Consider the following 17,269-nt stretch of genomic DNA (forward strand, 5'->3'; position numbering starts at 1 on the left):
GCATTGAATATATTTTTCCTTCCATTCACTATTAGCCTATGTGTGACCTTAAGTCTAAAACGGGTCTCGTGTAGGCAACGTATAGTTGAGTCTTGATTTATATTCATTTAGCCACCCTATGTCTTTTGATTGAGGAGTTTAATACATTTACATTTCAAGATTGATAGGGAAGAACATACTATTGCTATTTTGTTATGCTTTCCTGAGTTGTAATTATTTTCTCCTTTTCCTTTCTTGCTGTTTTCTTTTTTGTGTCATTGATTGTTTTGTAGTGATATATTTTAATTTCTTTCTCTTTTTCTTTTGTGTATTTTCTATAGGTATTTTCTTTGTGGTTACTATAGGCTTACATAAAACATCTTATATTCTTTTTTCTTTTTACTCTTCTAATTCAGTAATTTCAAATAACCTGTCTTTATAGATAATTTCTTCTGCCTGAAGAAACCTGCCGTTGGACCGGTGTAGTGATTTTTTTCAACTTAGTTATTGTACTTTTCAGCTCCAAAATTTGTTTCATTCATTCTCTCTCTCTCTCTCTCTCTCTCTCAAAGTTTATACCTCTTTGTTGATATTTTCATTTTGTTCATATGTTGTTTACCTGATTTCATTCAATTGTGTTCTATTTAATATGGCTATTTTGAATTCTTTGTCACATAATTTACAGATCTCTACTTCCCTATGGTCAGTTTCTGGAGATTAATTTAGTTCCTTTATTTGGGCCATGTTTCCCTGTTTCTTCATAAGCTTGTGATTTTTTTTTTTTTTCTTTTTCGAGACAGAGTCTTGCTCTATCACCCAGGCTGGAGTGCTATGGCATGATCTTGGCTCACTGCACCCTTTGCCTCCCAGGTTCAAGCAATTCTCCTGCCTCAGCCTCCTGAGTAACTGGGATTACAGGCACCTGCCACCACGCCTGGCTAAATTTTGTATTTTTAGTAGAGATAGGGTTTCATCATATTGGCCAAGCTGGGTCTCAAACTCTTGACCTCAAGTGCTCTGCCCACTTCAGCCTCCCAAAGTGCTGGGATTACAGGCGTGAGCCACTATGCCTTGCTGCTTGTGATTTTTTTTTTTTTCTTGAGACTTGGGAGTTTAAAAAACCAGCTACTTCTCTTTACCTTTTTTGAGTACCTTCAAGAGAAGGGGGAGATTGTCACCAATCAGCCTGGATCAGAATTTTGAGGGGCTCTCTCTCAATCTTTTTCTGGAGATGTGTCTTCTCTAGCCTTGTGCATGTAATTTCCCAGTTACAGAGGTTTGTGAATTTCTTTTTCAGGAGCTTGTAATCTCTTGCTATCTCTGGTGCCTATCTGTTGTACTGAAGGTTATTGGTGCTGCAACAAGTTGCTAAGCTCTCCTTTGCTCTCTGTAGCTCTCAGATATCCAAAGTATGCTATTTCTTTCACCACTCTGAGCCAGGTGCGACAGAAACCAGTCCCTCAGGCAGCCCCCACACCTTCTGCAAGATGGAAAATTAGATGCACATTCCACACTTCTCTTTCAAGCCAAGAACTGAGCATCATCTCCTGATAGCACTGAGCTGTGCTGGCTTCTGACTGTGGTGCTGCAGATTCTCTCATGCTCCAGCAAAGGAAGCCACTTTTATTCTCTGAGTTCTATTTTATTCTCTGAGCTCCTAGGTATCTAGAGTATGCAGGTTTCATCAGGACTAAGTTAGGCAAGAAAGAAACCAGTCCCTTGACCAGCTTCTGAAAAGCTGGAACATTGTATGCATGTTCCACTCCCATATTCTCTTCTCTCCTGAGGAGAAACCACAAATTGGACACTTTCTCCCAACTGTGCTGGGCTATGTCAAATTGGGTAAGGGGTAATTGCAGGTAGAAGGCAATGGCTTACCTTCATTTCAATGCAGCTGTTCTCAGCTTTGTGCTTACCTGGGGTACTCTGACTTCTTAAACAGTTCTTGGAGTTCCTGTAAAGACATTTTGGACTGTACATTCTTGTTAAGTCTCTTAACAAGGGTGTTACAACTGGAGCCTCCTACTCCACCATCTTGCTGATATCACCCTTCTTTCTTTCTTTTTTTTTTTTTTTTCCAAGACAGAGTCTCGCTCTGTCGCCCAGGCTGGAGTGCATTGGTGCAATCTGGGCTTACTACAACCTCCGCCTCCCGGATTCAAGCTATTCTCCTGCCTCAGCCTCCCGAGTAGCTGGAACTATAGGCGCTCGCCACCATGCCCAGTTAATTTTTGTATTTTTAGTAGAGACAGGGTTTCACCATATTGGCCAGGCTGGTCTCGAACTCCTGACCTTGTGATCCACCCACCTCGGCCTCCCAAAGTGCTGGGATTACAGACGTGAGCCACTGTACCCGGCCCACCCTTCCATTTTTAAATAGAATTCAGTTTATTGTATTTCTAGCATGTATAATATAATTTCTCATTTTAAACTTTAAAAACATTTTTGGACATCACAGGATATATAACAAGAGTGCCTGTGTTCATTCAGGACTGTATAATATATAGAAAATATGCCTATTCATTATCTAACCTGTTGTGGGAGGTAATCAATGCAGGCATCTTAGTTTTACAGGTGCAAAAATCTTATGACTTCTCTAAGGTTACATAGTAACAAGCAGAGCCAGGTCCAAACCAGGACTTTTGACATGCAGTCCAGTTTTCTTTCTACTACATTGAGCTAGCAGAAAAGCAAGAATACATTTTTTTTTTTTTTTTTTTAAGACGGAGTCTCACTCTGTTGCCAGGCTGGAGTACAGTGGTGTGATCTCGGCTTACTGCAACCTCTGCCTCCCAGGTTCAGGCGATCCTCGTGCCTCAGTCTCCCGAGTAGGTGGGACTACAGGCGCCTGCCACCATTCCTGGCTAATTTTTTGTATTTTTAGTAGAGATGAGGTTTCGCCATGTTAGCCAGGCTGGTCTCAGTCTCCTGACCTCGTGATTCGCTTGCCTAGGCCTCCCAAAGTGCTGGGATTACAGACATGAGCCACTGCGCCTGGCCTAAAATTATTATTTTTTAATGGTTAAAAAAAATGTTCATGAGAAAAAGAATAAGGTAAGAGAATTTGTAAATATCTTGGACTTGAATATAAAGATTTATTTATTTATTTATTTTTGAGATGGAGGTCTTGCTCTGTCACCCGGGCTGGAGTGTAGTGGCACAATACTGGCTCACTGCAGCCTCAACCTCCTAGGCTCAAGGGATCCCACCTCAGCCTCCCATGTAGCTAAGACTACAGGCATTTGACACCAGGCCTAGCTAGTTCTTTGTATTTTTTGTAGAGACAAGGTATCCCTATATTGCCCAGGCTGGTCTAAAACTCCTCGGCTCAACTCATCTTCTTTCCTTGGCCTCCCAAAGTGCTAGGATTACAGGCATGAGCCTAAAGAATGGACTGATTCTTTTAACTTGAATGGACTGATTCTTTTAACTTGGCCATTCCTTAAACAGGGAAAGCACCGATTATGTTTCTAAAACTAGATTTCTCATAATCATATGAGCTGAATAATCTTGTGCAAGTCCTGTACCTTTTGGGTCTTAAGTTTCCAAGTCTTAAGAGTACCTAGATGGTTCCTCAGGTCCCTTGAAGCTTTGTCAATCTCTGACTTTAGTACATACATTGTATTTCTGGGAATAAGGAGGAAGAGGAAGAGGAGAAGGAGGAAAATGAAGGAATGAAGAGGGAGGAAGAGGACAAGGAAGAAGAGGAGAAAGAGAATCTGCTCTGTAGTCTCCAAGGAAAAAATGTTCAGATTATTTTTCCTCCAGCCTGATGAGAATGAGGATGGGCTCTGGGGTCCACCTAGTGCTTGAAACATCTTGGGTATATTCTTGCACAGATGAATGGTCAAATTTACTTGCTAAGTGACATCTAAATAGGATAAAATAGAGTTCAAGCTCATTCAGGAGAGGAAAATTGCTAAAATATGGCTATAGTATTACTAGCCATTTTATTATTACTTTCTGTTCTTTGCTATAAATTTGTATTCAATTTGTCAAGCAGTGAATATCTATTTATGGTTAAAAATAAAACCCAAGTTTAATGTAATAAAATATTAGCTTGATAATGCAAGCAGACATGAAAAACATTAAAATACTTTTGGTATGGTACCTAATTTTTCACTAACACTTATGTATTAGATCTCATTTGGTCCTCACTATGCTGGCAGTAAGTGACATTAAAGAAATGGAGGCTCTGACAAGTTACATAGTGTGTTCAGGGTCATGCAGACAACAGTGGAGGAGCCAAATCAAATTTGTAAGATAATTTTTATTGTCATATTTTTTAGAAGTGGCATTCTACTATGTAACATTTTCTCAGCTTCAGCAATATGTATAGGTAGTTATATAGTAAAATGAAATGCCAAATTTTATGAGATGGCTAATATTTACTGTTCCATATTTCTCTTCCATGATGCCACTAATAAACATTATACTAGAATGGCTTTATGTAGATTTTTGGATAGTTTCATTTCATTGCTGGTTTTGGAACTCCTAGCTTTTTAAATTTTACTAACCTTCTAATTTTACTTCTGATGAGAACCTGAATGAGAATGATCATTTTTCTTGCCCCAAATCCACAATTTAAATCTCTTTGAGTTGCTGACAGTCATCTCTTAATTAATTCACTGCTGAATTATTTTATACTACCTCACAAATTTGGCTGTACATTTGGTTCTTAACTGTGACTCTCAATTCTCCTTGAATAACTCCTTGCACAGTATAGGTAATAAATAATTATTTATGGTTCAAACTAACATCCTCTTTTATATTCTTACAGATTCAAATTAACTGCAACATGGGGCTTTTATGCAAGTTTCTTTGTGGTTTTGAAAATAGCTGGTTCTCTAAAAGAGCAGTTCAAAACACCCAAGTAAAGATAATTACGGCCTTAATTTTTTAAAATAACACAATTCAATTTAAAAATATTTATTGCTCACTTTTTGATTGTGAGATACATAATGAAGTCACCCTGCCCTGTCAGAATTGCTTTATTAGAGAGTGTAAGACAAGCCATTTATGATCAGAGTATAAGACCACGAGTGCCAGGAAAGGGGTCCAGAGTGTGGCAGGAGTCAGAAGAGGGAAAGCAGCACATGTGGAGGAGGTTCGCAGTCTTCATGGGTAGGATTCAAAACAAGGAGCTGGGGAAGGGAAAATTGTCTAGTAGGGCATGCAGTAAGCAGAGAAACTGCAGCCTGGGGCATTTGACCATGTAATGTAGTAAAGGGGCATCAGCCCTGAGTTATTATTTTGGTCGTATATGGCATGAGATCATAGGGATGGTAGAAGGAGCTGGACTTCAGGGCAGAAACATGTCTGAGTTTTAGCATCCTCTGACAGACTTGGAGTAACTCCTTGCTAACTAGTGAAAATCGGATATTCTCCAGGATCTAAAGAGGGAAAAGGGGCTGGATGCAGTGGCTCACACCTGTACTTTCAGCACTTTGGGAGGCCAAGGCAGGAGGATCACCTGAGGCCAGGAGCTCAAGATCATCCTGGAAAACATAGGGAGACTCCATCTCTACAAAGAATAATAATAATAAAATTGTCCAAGTATAGATGGCACATGCTTGTGGTCCTAGCTACTTGGGAGGCTGAGGCAAGAGGATCACCTGAGCTCAGGAGGTTGGGGCTACAGTGAACTGTGATCGCACCACTGCACTCCAGCCTGGGTGACAGAGCAAGATGCTGTCTCAAACAAAACCAACCACAAAAAAAAAAAAAAAAAAAAAAAAAAACCACCACGAAAACAACAACAAAAATAAATAGGAAAAAACGATCTTTAATAGTATGCTTTTTAATGACTAAAATAATATACATTCATTGTTTAAAAAGACAAAACAATTTAGAATCAAGAACTAAAGTATCTTCACTTTTTTGGTACTATTCTCTTTTGGTGAAGAGGGCAGCTGAGGCGGGGCCAGATAGCATCTATTCAGGTTACTCAAATATTGCAATCTTCTTTGTTTGAGATCCTCCATTCCAGTTACCACATGTAGTGAAAAAAGCATGAATACTGAGATTTGGTAGATCTGGATGTAAATCCACTAACTAGCCACATGAACATAGGTATAAATTTCATGAGGATTTTGTTTCATTTGCTACTATATTCCCAGTAACTAGAACAGTGCCAGGAACTTACCATCCTCAGATAAAGATTACACTTAACTACATATTTCAATAATTAATTCCTTTTTTGTTTTTATGACTATTGTGTTAGTCTGTTTGCATTGCTATAAAGGAATATCTGAGACTGGGTTATTCATAAAGAAAAGAGGTTTACTTTGGCTTATTCTTCTGCAGGCTGTACAAGAAGCGTGGCACCAGCATCTGTTCCTGGTGAGGACCTTAGGAAGCTTCCAGCCATGGCAGAAGGCAAAGGGGGAGCAGAGACATCACATGGTGACAGTGGGAGCAAGAGAGGCATGAGGAGGAGCAAGAGACAGGGGAGGAGGAGCCAGGCTCCTTTAACAACCATCTCTCACATGAACTAATAGAGTGAGAACTCATTACCTTAGGGAGTGCACCAAGACATTCGTGAGGAATCCACTCCCATGACCCAAACACCACCCACCAGGCTCCACCTCCAGCACTGGGGGTCACATTTCAGCATGAGATTTGGAAGACACAAGTATCCAAACCATAACAACTATATACTTGGCTTTTAAAAAATATGTGATTTAGTATCTGTAGAGCTAAGAACATGATGTTTTCACAACATGGCTTGGGAAAACAAACCAGTATTCGCTTTGATGCATTTTTTTTTTGAGACAGAGTCCTGCTCTGTCACCCAGGCTGGAGTGCAGTGGTGTGATCTTGGCTCACTGCAACCTCTGACTCCCGAGTTAAAGCAATTCTCCTGCCTCAGCCTCCCAAGTAGCTGGGATTACAGGCTTGCACCACCACGCCTGGCTAATTTTTGTATTTTTAGTAGAGACGGGGTTTCACCATGTTGGTCAGGCTGGTCTCAAACTCCTGACCTCATGATCCGTCTGCCTTGGCCTCCCAAAGTGCTGGGATTACAGACATCAGCCACCACACCCGGCCAGCTTTGATGCTTTTTGCTAGCTCAGCTGAAGTCTGCCCTGTGTGAATTGGAGACAGGGCATGGAATGAATGGTGGGATGATGCAGTGACGCGCTCCTTGGTGTTTCTCTGGGAACACTAATAGGTTCACCTGTTTTCAATGACTTGACCCACAAAATTCAGTTTACAGAGTGAAAACAGAATAGTGGAACAGGACCTTGTCCATAGATATAGCTCAAGTTAGAAATCTAAGTCACACAAAGGCTAGCTTCCTTTATTCAAGATAGGTAAATTTCCTATACTGGTAATTCCATAGAATTTTATAAAAATTCAATCCAGGCCAGCATGGTTGCTCATGCCTATAATCCCAGTGCTTTTAAAGGCTGAGAAGGGAGGATCACCTGAGGCCAGGAATTTGAGACCAGTGTGGGCAACATAGTGAGAGGTTTTCTCTACAAAAGAAAAGAAGAAGAAGAGGAAGAGGAAGAGGAAGAAGAAGGAGAAGGAGAAGGAGAAAAAGAGGAGGAGGAGGAGAGGAGGGGAGGGGAGGGGGAGGGAAAGAAAAGAAAAGAAAAAAGAAAAGAAAAGAAAAAGAAAAGAAAAATTATCTGGGCATGGTAATCCTACCTACTTGGGAGGCTGAAACTGGACAATCACTTGAGCCCAAGAGTTTGAGGTTGCTGTAAGCTATGATCATGCCACTACATGCCAGCCTAAGACACAGAGTGACACCCTGAATATTAAAAAATGCAATCCAACAAAATGTGTACCAAGAACTATGCTAGATGCTAGGGATACAAAGGTGAATAAGAAATTTCATTTCTTATTTCATTTCAGAAATTTCATTCTGTTTTTAGATTCAGAATAGGATTTGCAAGTGACAAAGAAGATAGTGTACTGCCTCGTGCGTGTCACTTGGCTTTTGAGACTAGCTTAGATACAACATGCAAAGTGGTACTCTTAGGCTCATAACTAAATAGGCCTCTAAGTAGTAGAGGTTGGCTCAAATTCAAAAAAAAAAAAAAAACAACTCCACCAGAAATATCATTTGACCCAGCAATCCCATTACTGTATATATACCCAAAAGATTATAAATCATTCTACAATAAAGACACATGCACATGTATGTTTTATGTTTATTGCAGCACTACTTACAATAGCAAAGACTTGGAACCAACCCAAATGCCCATAAATGATAGACTGGATAAAGAAAGTGTGACACATATACACCATGGAATACTATGCAGCCTATAAAAAAGAACGAGTTCATGTCCTTTGCAGGGACATGGATGAAGCTGGAAGCTATCATTCTCAGCAAACTAACACAGGAACAGAAAACCAAACACCACACGTTCTCACTCATAAGTGGGAGTTGAACAACGAGAACACATGGACACAGGGAGGGGAACACCACACACCGAGGCTTGTCAGGGAATGGAGGGCAAGGGGAGGGAGAGCATTAGGACAAATACCTAATGCATGCGGGGTTTAAAATCTAGGTGATGGGTTGATAGGTGCCGCAGACCACCATGGCACATATATACCTATGTAAGAAACCTGCACATTCTGCACATGTATCTCGCAACTTAAAGTAAAATTTAAAAACAAAAACAAAAACGAAAACAAAATTGGCAATGACCAATAAAAACATTTCCTCTTTGAATAAATAAATAAATAAAATCGCCAACCCCTGTCATATCTTAGATAGCCAGTATAACCTCTGACCCTCGAGAAAGAGAAAAGTCCTGCCTCATGGTCATTGCAAGGCCCACCTCCATTCCCATTCAGAGATGACTGGCAGGAGTGTGTCCTTTCTTCTTGCCAGAGATTGACAGGGGAAACATCCATTCCTTTTAGGAGTGAGTCCACATCAGTCAGAGCTTTTAGACAGTCCAGATAGTTGATGGTACCTTTCCTAAAGTCTGGATTATTCAGTTTTACAATACTTTTCAAAGACAGTACAGACTGGGGCTAAACTTAGTTTAAAATTTTCTTCTACTTAAAAGGGCAAACAAAGACCCAATACATTATGGAACAGAACACTGAACATCTCAACTGGAAATCTGTGCATTGTTGTTAACAATGACCAGGTACAGTTTTCCACCAAAAGGTGAGAATTTCTTCAGTCGGGTGATTTTCACTAAACAAAAGAAAGCTGATTTATTGATATTACCATTGCTAAGGACAAAATCCTTTCCCTTTTAAATGACACTTACCTCCATGCAAGTTCCCCATCACCTGCTTCAGGGACTGATGAAGCCTCACATCATGAGCATCTGTGATTTGTCAGTGACTGCAGCCACTGACAGTGTAGACCTGAGTTACATTTTCGTATCTTCTTTGTCTCTTACTCTGTTAGTAAGTATCTACCAAATGCTTATGGGGAACAATGCTGCTTTTTGTATTTGCTGCTTATAATTTCATTTTTAATCTCTGCTTTTATTCTTTTATTTACTATTCTTGGGGAATTCTGTGATTAAGCTAATCATAAATATATGGTCTAGTATGTTCTTTTGCGTATACCATGCATAGATCTGTTCATGAGAGCATATGAAGATTTTATCAGGTTCTGCAAGTGACATCACAGAACATTCATGGAAGCTAGCATGCCAGTAGTATTAATGCAAATTCTTATGTGAACCACTAGAAAAAAAAGAAACTGGGAGGATTAAAACATTATCAGCTTTTGTCTTCTTTTATCAGTACAGATTAAAATAATTTTAAAAAGAAAAACACACTGATTTGTTGATAAAATTGATTGACAAATTACAATGTGATGAAAGGAGAGACAGTATACTCAACTCAGTGATGCTGGGAATCACTGCATCAAAGACTATGGGTGTACACTTGCAAACCAAGTTTACCTGTGATTAGCTAAGGAGCCTAGGGAGTGAGGTCATCTTAACAGTCAGGAAAGCTTCTTGGCGATTGAAGGATGTAATACAAAGGAACCAAGTGTGGTCCTGTCTTCCACTTCCATGATTTACCATGAGACATAAATGTCAAGAGGCTCAGCTGAATGAACGAATTGATTTGTCATTAGTTATGAAAATTGGAAAATAAATACTGACATCTTTGCTGGGTTCAGATATTTTGTGAGCAAAAATATATATTATATACAACCAAGATTTAGTTATATCATTTATAAAACCACAAATCAGCCTTTACTCTCTCCTGCTGGACAATGGGGTGATGTCTAACAGGAGCTAAGGGAACATGTCATGGTGGTCATTCCTGTTCGGATGCAGATGTTGAGAAATGGTTTTCTGCAAGTCTCATGTAAATAACCATTTACTACAGAGAATTTAACTTCAAAGGCAATTATCTTGTTTATATTCTTTTTGAAGAGGTCATTAATTACAAAATAAGTCTAGAAAAATCAGACCTTTGTCTGATTTTTTTGTTAGACTACATCTCCAAAGATTTTAATGCATATTCATTAAATTCATCATTGGGTCAATTCTAGATTTGGGGAGATGTTGAATTATCAGGCTAATGATAATTTTTTTTTAAGAGAGATGGTCTTGCTCTGTAGCCCAGGCTGGTATGCAGTGTGACTATAGGCACGTGCTACCACACCCAGCTAATTTTACTAATTTTTGTAAAGATGCGGTCTAGCTATGTTGCCCAGGCTGCTCTTTAACTTCTGGAATCAAGCAATCTGCCTGCCTCAGCCTCCCAAAGTGCTGGGATTAGAGGAATGAGCCACCGTGCCTGGCCTAATGATATACTCTTAATAGTTATGCTCCAGAAACTCCTAGAGGTCTGAAAGGAGAATAGCAGCCAGTTTTCCCCTCCTCTAAGCCTCTTTGCTCAAGATTCCTTGATCTGTGGCACCATGCTAGCAGCTGTATTACAAAGGATATAGGCAAGGGGGAGATCTTGAGAAGAGGAGGCATAGTAGGCTCTGAGTACCAGAGAGTAGAGGAAAGGGCCTGGCAAGAGGGACAACAAGTGCAGAATAGAATGTATAGCTACAGAACAGGTAACATTATGGACTCAAGACTAATGAATGGAGACATCTCTTGCCAGAGTTGGGAGAGACAAAGAAGAGACAGCTCATTGCCACTGGGAAGGAATGGCCAGGCATAGGCTGTCTGTGCACATCAATGATGTGACTCGGAAGGAAAGCTGTATCCAGGTTTTATATTTTGATGTTGTGTGCCTGGCTGGTTCAACCTCAGCTTTATGTCCATTTGTTGATAAAACCATGAGAAAAGTCTTAAAACATGCAGTGGATGTCAATGTACTCATTTCTAAAATTCCAGAGCCCAGAGGCCAAAGCTGTTCTGTTCATGCTTCCTGGGAGTGGGGGAGGGGGATAAGGGAACATGACATATTTATAATGATTGTGTATAATGCCTGGTGGGTTACTAGCTTTGAGTAATCCATTTCATAATGTTTTTGTAAAACAGTGGTGTAGGAGAAATACTGTAAGTTTTAGTGATGTATTCGCTTCCCAAGTTGAAAGTTTTGTTTGCTAGGGAAATGATTTATTAGTAAAAGTAATTTAAATATCAAAATTCAAAGTGTTTGTTTGAAATTTAATGTACCTGACCTGAAGCCATAATTATTAGACACCTTTTCTCCAAATTAAGACATTTACCTGAGAGCCTATGTTTAACTGCCTTTCCCAGAAAATTAATTAGAAACAAACTACTTCCTTATTAGTGTGAATGGTTTAATAAGCTCTTTTTAAACTATAATCATTCATAGTTTGATAAGTTTAAAATTCTTCTGTTGGTGCAGGCATTTTCTCACAGATTAGACTCTTCTCTGCCTCTTTTATTTATTACTGGGCTTTGCTTCTATTCTTTCACTATTCTTGTCTACATTCTGGATACCAAGGCCATACCTGTAGCTTTTGATAGCACCTGTATAGGAACTAAGGGCCCCTTAGGAGTAAAAAGCCATCAGCGAATTTATTCATAACAGTAATTTGTTAATAAATATCTTTTAGTTTCTACTGTGTGAAGATAAGTGATGGTGCAGAAGTACTGATTTCACCCATTTGTATCCAGCTAAAATTCTAACATAATAGTAATAGCAGTAGTAATGACGATACTTTATGAAGAGCTAAGTGTCAGGTACCATGCAGGCACTGTGCTAACCAATAACATGCATTGCCTCATTTAATCCTCACAGCCTCCTCATGAGGTAGACATTATGGTTTCCATTTATAGTTCAGGAAACTGAAGTTCAGATAGTTAGCTGCCTGAGATCTCACAGTTACTAAATGGAAGAGTTGGGATTCTAATGTTAACGACTTGTTTTAGTTGGCTAAGGTTACCATAACAAAGTACCGAAAACTGGGTTCTTAAACAACAGAAACTTATTTCCTTGCAGTCCTAGAGACTAGAAGTTGAAGATCAAAGTATCAGCAGGGTGGGTTTTTTCTGAGGTCTCTCTCCCTGGTTTGTACATGGCCATCTTCTCCCTGTGTCTTCACGTGAGCTTTCTTCTGGGCCTGTGTATGTCCTGATCTGCTCTTCTTATGATGACAACACTTATTTTGGATCAGGGCCCACCCTAATGAATTTATTTAAACTTGATTATCTCTTTAAAAACTTTATTCCCATATACAGTCACATTCTGCAGTAGAGAAGGTTAGGGCTTCAACATATGAATTTGGGGGGAACACAGTTCAACCCATAAAAGTCCTGAAACCATGAAGTCTGTGTATTACCAGTAAGAGGAAATATCAAGTCAGCTAGACATTTCTACTCTGGTATAAATTAGTTTCCCCCCAACTAATTTCCTACAGGAAGATTTGGATGGTGAAACGTATCGAGAAACTTGGGGGCTCTGGGTCCTTTAGGGAATGAAGAAAAGTCATCAAAAGTGGGAAGAAGGAAGGAAACTAGAAGGACAGAATCTCCTAATTTGCTGTTTTGGGTAGGACCAAACTTCTGGAAGTAAATTAAACACAGCATCATTTTCTAATTTTGCTTCTATATTTCATCTTTCTAGCTTCTCATTTTTGTTCTGAAAGCATCATTGCTCTCCAATCAAGCTGGCAGGCTCCTCATCTCTTGGAAAAGGTCCTGAACAAATCCCATTGCCACTTTTGAAATAGGACCAAAAAAATAAAAGAAAGTAATAATCTGCTAGATTCTCTATCATTTAAAAATATTATTAAAAATTATAGACATCTGCTAATATAGATTGGAATCCAGAAATTATTAGTGGGTATCTGGAAAGTTTAATAAGAATTCACAGGAAGCCAATCAACATCAGGGATGGTTTTTCCTGGTGAACTCCCGATTTCCATCATAGCTATTTCATCTAAAGGAGTATATCAGAAAGTAAACCACAGCACTGCTCACATCCTGCCTTCCAAGAGTTCTTATTTCTATAACCTCTTGGGAGCCAAAGCTAATGAAGAAAGCAGGGCCTTCCTTCTGCCCTAATCTATCAAGAGTCAGATTCTCCCATTACTTTTTCTCTTCCTATGCCAGTGAGTTTGTCTATGGGGCATACTGCAGAATTTGCCACTTGTCTAGAGGCAAAATTAACTACCAAGTTACTTTTGGACACTCAGCTCATTATGAATAATCCTGCTTGACAGCCTGTTAAGTGCCTTCTGAGTCAGGAAGGGCTAATAAGTTTTAGTTTGTACACCAACTCCAAATGACTGATGGGTAATGACTGTCTAGGTAAGGGCAGTGTTGAGAAGGTTGTGAGGCCATTTTTTAAAAAAGAAAAAAAATTGTCATAATCAATTAGTGTGGTCTACCATGGGAGAGGGAATAGTGGCATAAATATAAATGATCTTTCATCAGTAATAAATTCAAAGCTACAATTTATAGTGAGCTTACCCTGTGCCAGGCACTGGGCCAAGCCTGGTACATGCATTATTTCAGTGAATGTTCACAACTCTCCAGGATAAGCGTTATATATCTCTATTGCAAGGAGAAAGAAACTTGCAAGGATAAAGAAACTTGGGCAAAGTGGGTTTAAATAGACAGCTCAAGGTTATCCATCTAGTAAGATTCAGAGCAGGGCAGTCATGATATAGATTCTAGGAAAAAATGCACTGAATATGTGGATTAGGATTTGAGCTGAGGCTCCTGCAGGCAAAGCTACAGTGCTGGTATCACTGTGAGACTGCAGGGCATCACCAAGGACCCAGGAGGGGAACTTCCTTAGATGTGTCCTCAATACAGCCTTCCTAACTTGGAGCTGGCAGGCTTGTCTCCTCATTATTGAGTCCACAGATACTTACTGAGCATCTAGACTGTGCCAAGCATCCGGGAATGCAGCGAGCACAATAGGGTTCCCTGTCCTGGAGGAGCTTATGCTCAAGTTGAAAGAGGCAGACAACAAACACATTAACAAATAAGATCACTTCAGGCCTAGATAAATGCTGCAGTTGCTTAAAGAGGGTTACTGGATGGAACCATGTGGGAACAACTACTTTAGCCAGGGATGAAGATCTCTCTGAGAAAGGGATCTGAAAGGTGAGAAGAAGGCAGTGTGGGGAAAATATGGGACAGAAAGAAGGAGGAGTAAATGCAAACACCCTGACACATTAGGACCTTGTCATATTTGCAGGAAAAGGCTCAGTTATTGGCCATTCTCTCACTGTTATTTGAAGACTGAAAATCATGGCCATGCTTCTGTGATTGTCTGAATTTCAGTTCCCCTGCACAAACTTACTTGGTGGGGAAAATAGAATAAAGTGATCTCCCTTCTGTTTTTCTTCTCTTTCTTCTGCCCTCTAAATGTTTATGTCAATAAGTCAGTAAGGAGTTACACACATGACCAAACCTTCAGCATTTTGAAGAATTAATTTGCTTAGGGAAGAATATGAACTTACAGCATGTCTTGTAGAGAATGTCTATTGATAATATACATAATAGTCACACATCAAACAAACTAATATTAGGGAGAATCCTTTCATTAACTCAATCTAGAGAGTTTATCTTTGAACACTAAGAATATGTTAGAAAACTCAAGAAAAAGTAAAATCATTTTCACGAGTTTTGATACAATCATCATGTATTTCCTGCAGAGTGGACTCTCCTTGTTCTAACCACATGATCCTTTGGGACAGCTGTTGTGGAGAGGACACCTCAGAATAAGGGGTATCGTGCCATGACACTGTTTTGTTTTTTTTTTCTTGGAGTTTTTTCTGACATAGATTTGAGATTGATTTACATTAGTTTATGTAATATTTTAAATGAAAATAATGGGCATGCATTTCATGGTTATTACAATATAAATAGGACAACTATTAGCTAAAAGCCTGAATTAACCTTTGCAAAGTGGCCCAACAAAGCTTCCTCCTGAGACAAAACCTCTGGCATTTCTGTCTCACATATCTATACTTATTTAGTAAACATTTATCAAGTGTACCCAGAAAGTGCCAAATTCTATGAGAGGTAAATAAAAAGCAGAGAAATCATTGTTTCTACCTTTGAGAAACTTGTATTTCATTGGGGCTAAATATTTGAAAGAGCTAAGGAACAAAGCTAGAGCAATTCAGAAAAAGAAATAGGTAATTAAGATTTGTACAGAGCATCATAGATCATCTTTATATGCCTTTCTTTGTTTTGCTTGCACAATGGTCTTTTGAGATAGTTATTGATATTATCCCCATTTCCCAGATGAAGAAACTGAAGCTTAGAGAGGTAAAATACACAAGACAACTAGTAAAGGTCAGGAGCAGGCACTGTAGTAGTTAAGACCAAGGGCTCTGGGGTCAGACAAACTGAATTAGCTTTACAAACTTCGGCAAATTTTTTACCCTCAGCCTCAGTTTCCCTATTTTAAAGGATAATAATGGTATTCACTTTCCCCACTGTTGTATTGAATGAGAAATCTATTGAAGATGCCTAGCACAGAGCTGGGACCACAGCATCCACTCAGTGAATGCAACCTTTGTTATGAGGAAGTGGCAGAGCCAAGATTGGATTCCAGCATCTCTGCTGTCCAAATACAAGACCCTGCATGTCATGTGGACCTTAGCACTCTCTGCTTAGGTTAAAAACGTGGCTCAACCACTTATAAGCATGACCATGGGCAAGTTCCTTGATGGCTCTGTGTCTCTGTTTCCTCATTTGTGAAATGGAGATGATACAGTGGCTACCTCACAGGCTATGTAAAGATACAGTGCTTTACTACACATAGAGCACTTAGAACAGTGCTTGGCCACATTAAGCTCCCTAAAGAACTTTACCATCAAGGATCAAAGATGCAGGTGGGGTGTGTTTAGGAAGGCTTCTTCCAGGCAGAGCTTGTCACTTATATCCTGATGGAACAAATGCCAACAGGAATTGAATCGGCACACCCTGCTGATTGATCATCACCCTCACACAGTTGGAGGAGGCATCATGGCTAGATTTGAAAACCTACCTTCACCGCCTCTCTTGCACCTGTCAAAACTGCAGGGGCTGCTCAGCAACACATGAGAAATCCAATTTGCAATAAAATCATTTTTTTCCAAATACATCTGTCTACAGTTGAAGGTGGCAAAACACATTTGAGAATTTGCAATCCCGCATAGAGGATATGAACTTGTCAACTTGTTCTGTCAACAGGCTTGATGTCTGAGCATTGTTGTTTGTCATCACAGAACTGCTTGCTATCTGCCAAGCTTGATTGTTTCCCTCTCAAGTGGGAATTGGAAGGTTCTCTAACAGAAGAAAGCTTTACAAGCCCCGGATATAATGCAAAGCCACAGCCCTTGACTTTGTAAAGTGGAAGGTTTAGTCTCTGTGTGCTCTTAGCTGCGTTTTGCTCCATGGCCCTGAGAACCTTCCCCTTCTCCCTCTTTCCCTCCCCTTCACTTTTTATTCTTTTTCTCCCCTTCTATGAACCAGTGTTTCTAATGGGGGCAGGAATAGGTCAGCTATGTTTGCCACTCTGGAAATATTCCTTAAATTAAGTTACCATTTAGAGTTTGTTTATCAGGTGCTTACTACATGCATGACCTTGTTTAGTCCTCAAACAAGCCCCTGGAGGATTTGAACATAGGATTACTTGATGAGAGAGCCGGGACTTTAAAGCATGATGTTTCCTCTGAGTATGCGCAAAGATTTGTCTTTCTTGCCTGTGAGTCAAGGGAATTTTGGTTTTTGCCATAGGGGACTGCATTTTAATTGTGTTACTTACATTTTTGACAGTTAAAAAGGGTAAAACATAAGAAAGTTGTAGATTAAATTAAAAAGATGAGGAAATAATCCTAGCTCCAGAAATTAAATCAGTTGAATCTTGGTGAATTTATAAATGTCATTCCAATAGATTTCATTAAAAATCC

The 17,269-nt window shown here is 39.5% G+C and overlaps 1 long non-coding RNA gene across 4 annotated transcripts in view; it reads right to left on the reverse strand.

Moving 5' to 3' along the window:
* Positions 1 to 17,269, reverse strand: part of LOC123574523 (uncharacterized) — a 136,057-nt gene that overhangs the window by 4,518 nt on the left and 114,270 nt on the right. For 2 of the 4 annotated variants that reach the window (XR_012415791.1, XR_012415790.1), the window contains one exon: positions 1,896 to 1,933. This is a non-coding gene — a long non-coding RNA (uncharacterized lncRNA). Of the gene's footprint in view, positions 1 to 1,857; positions 1,934 to 17,269 lie in introns of all 4 variants that reach the window. The other 2 variants (XR_010588476.1, XR_006699546.2) reach the window with 1 other exon arrangement.

Source organism: Macaca fascicularis, chromosome 7, assembly GCF_037993035.2.
Source record: "Macaca fascicularis isolate 582-1 chromosome 7, T2T-MFA8v1.1".
Classification (NCBI taxonomy): Eukaryota; Metazoa; Chordata; class Mammalia; order Primates; family Cercopithecidae; genus Macaca; species Macaca fascicularis.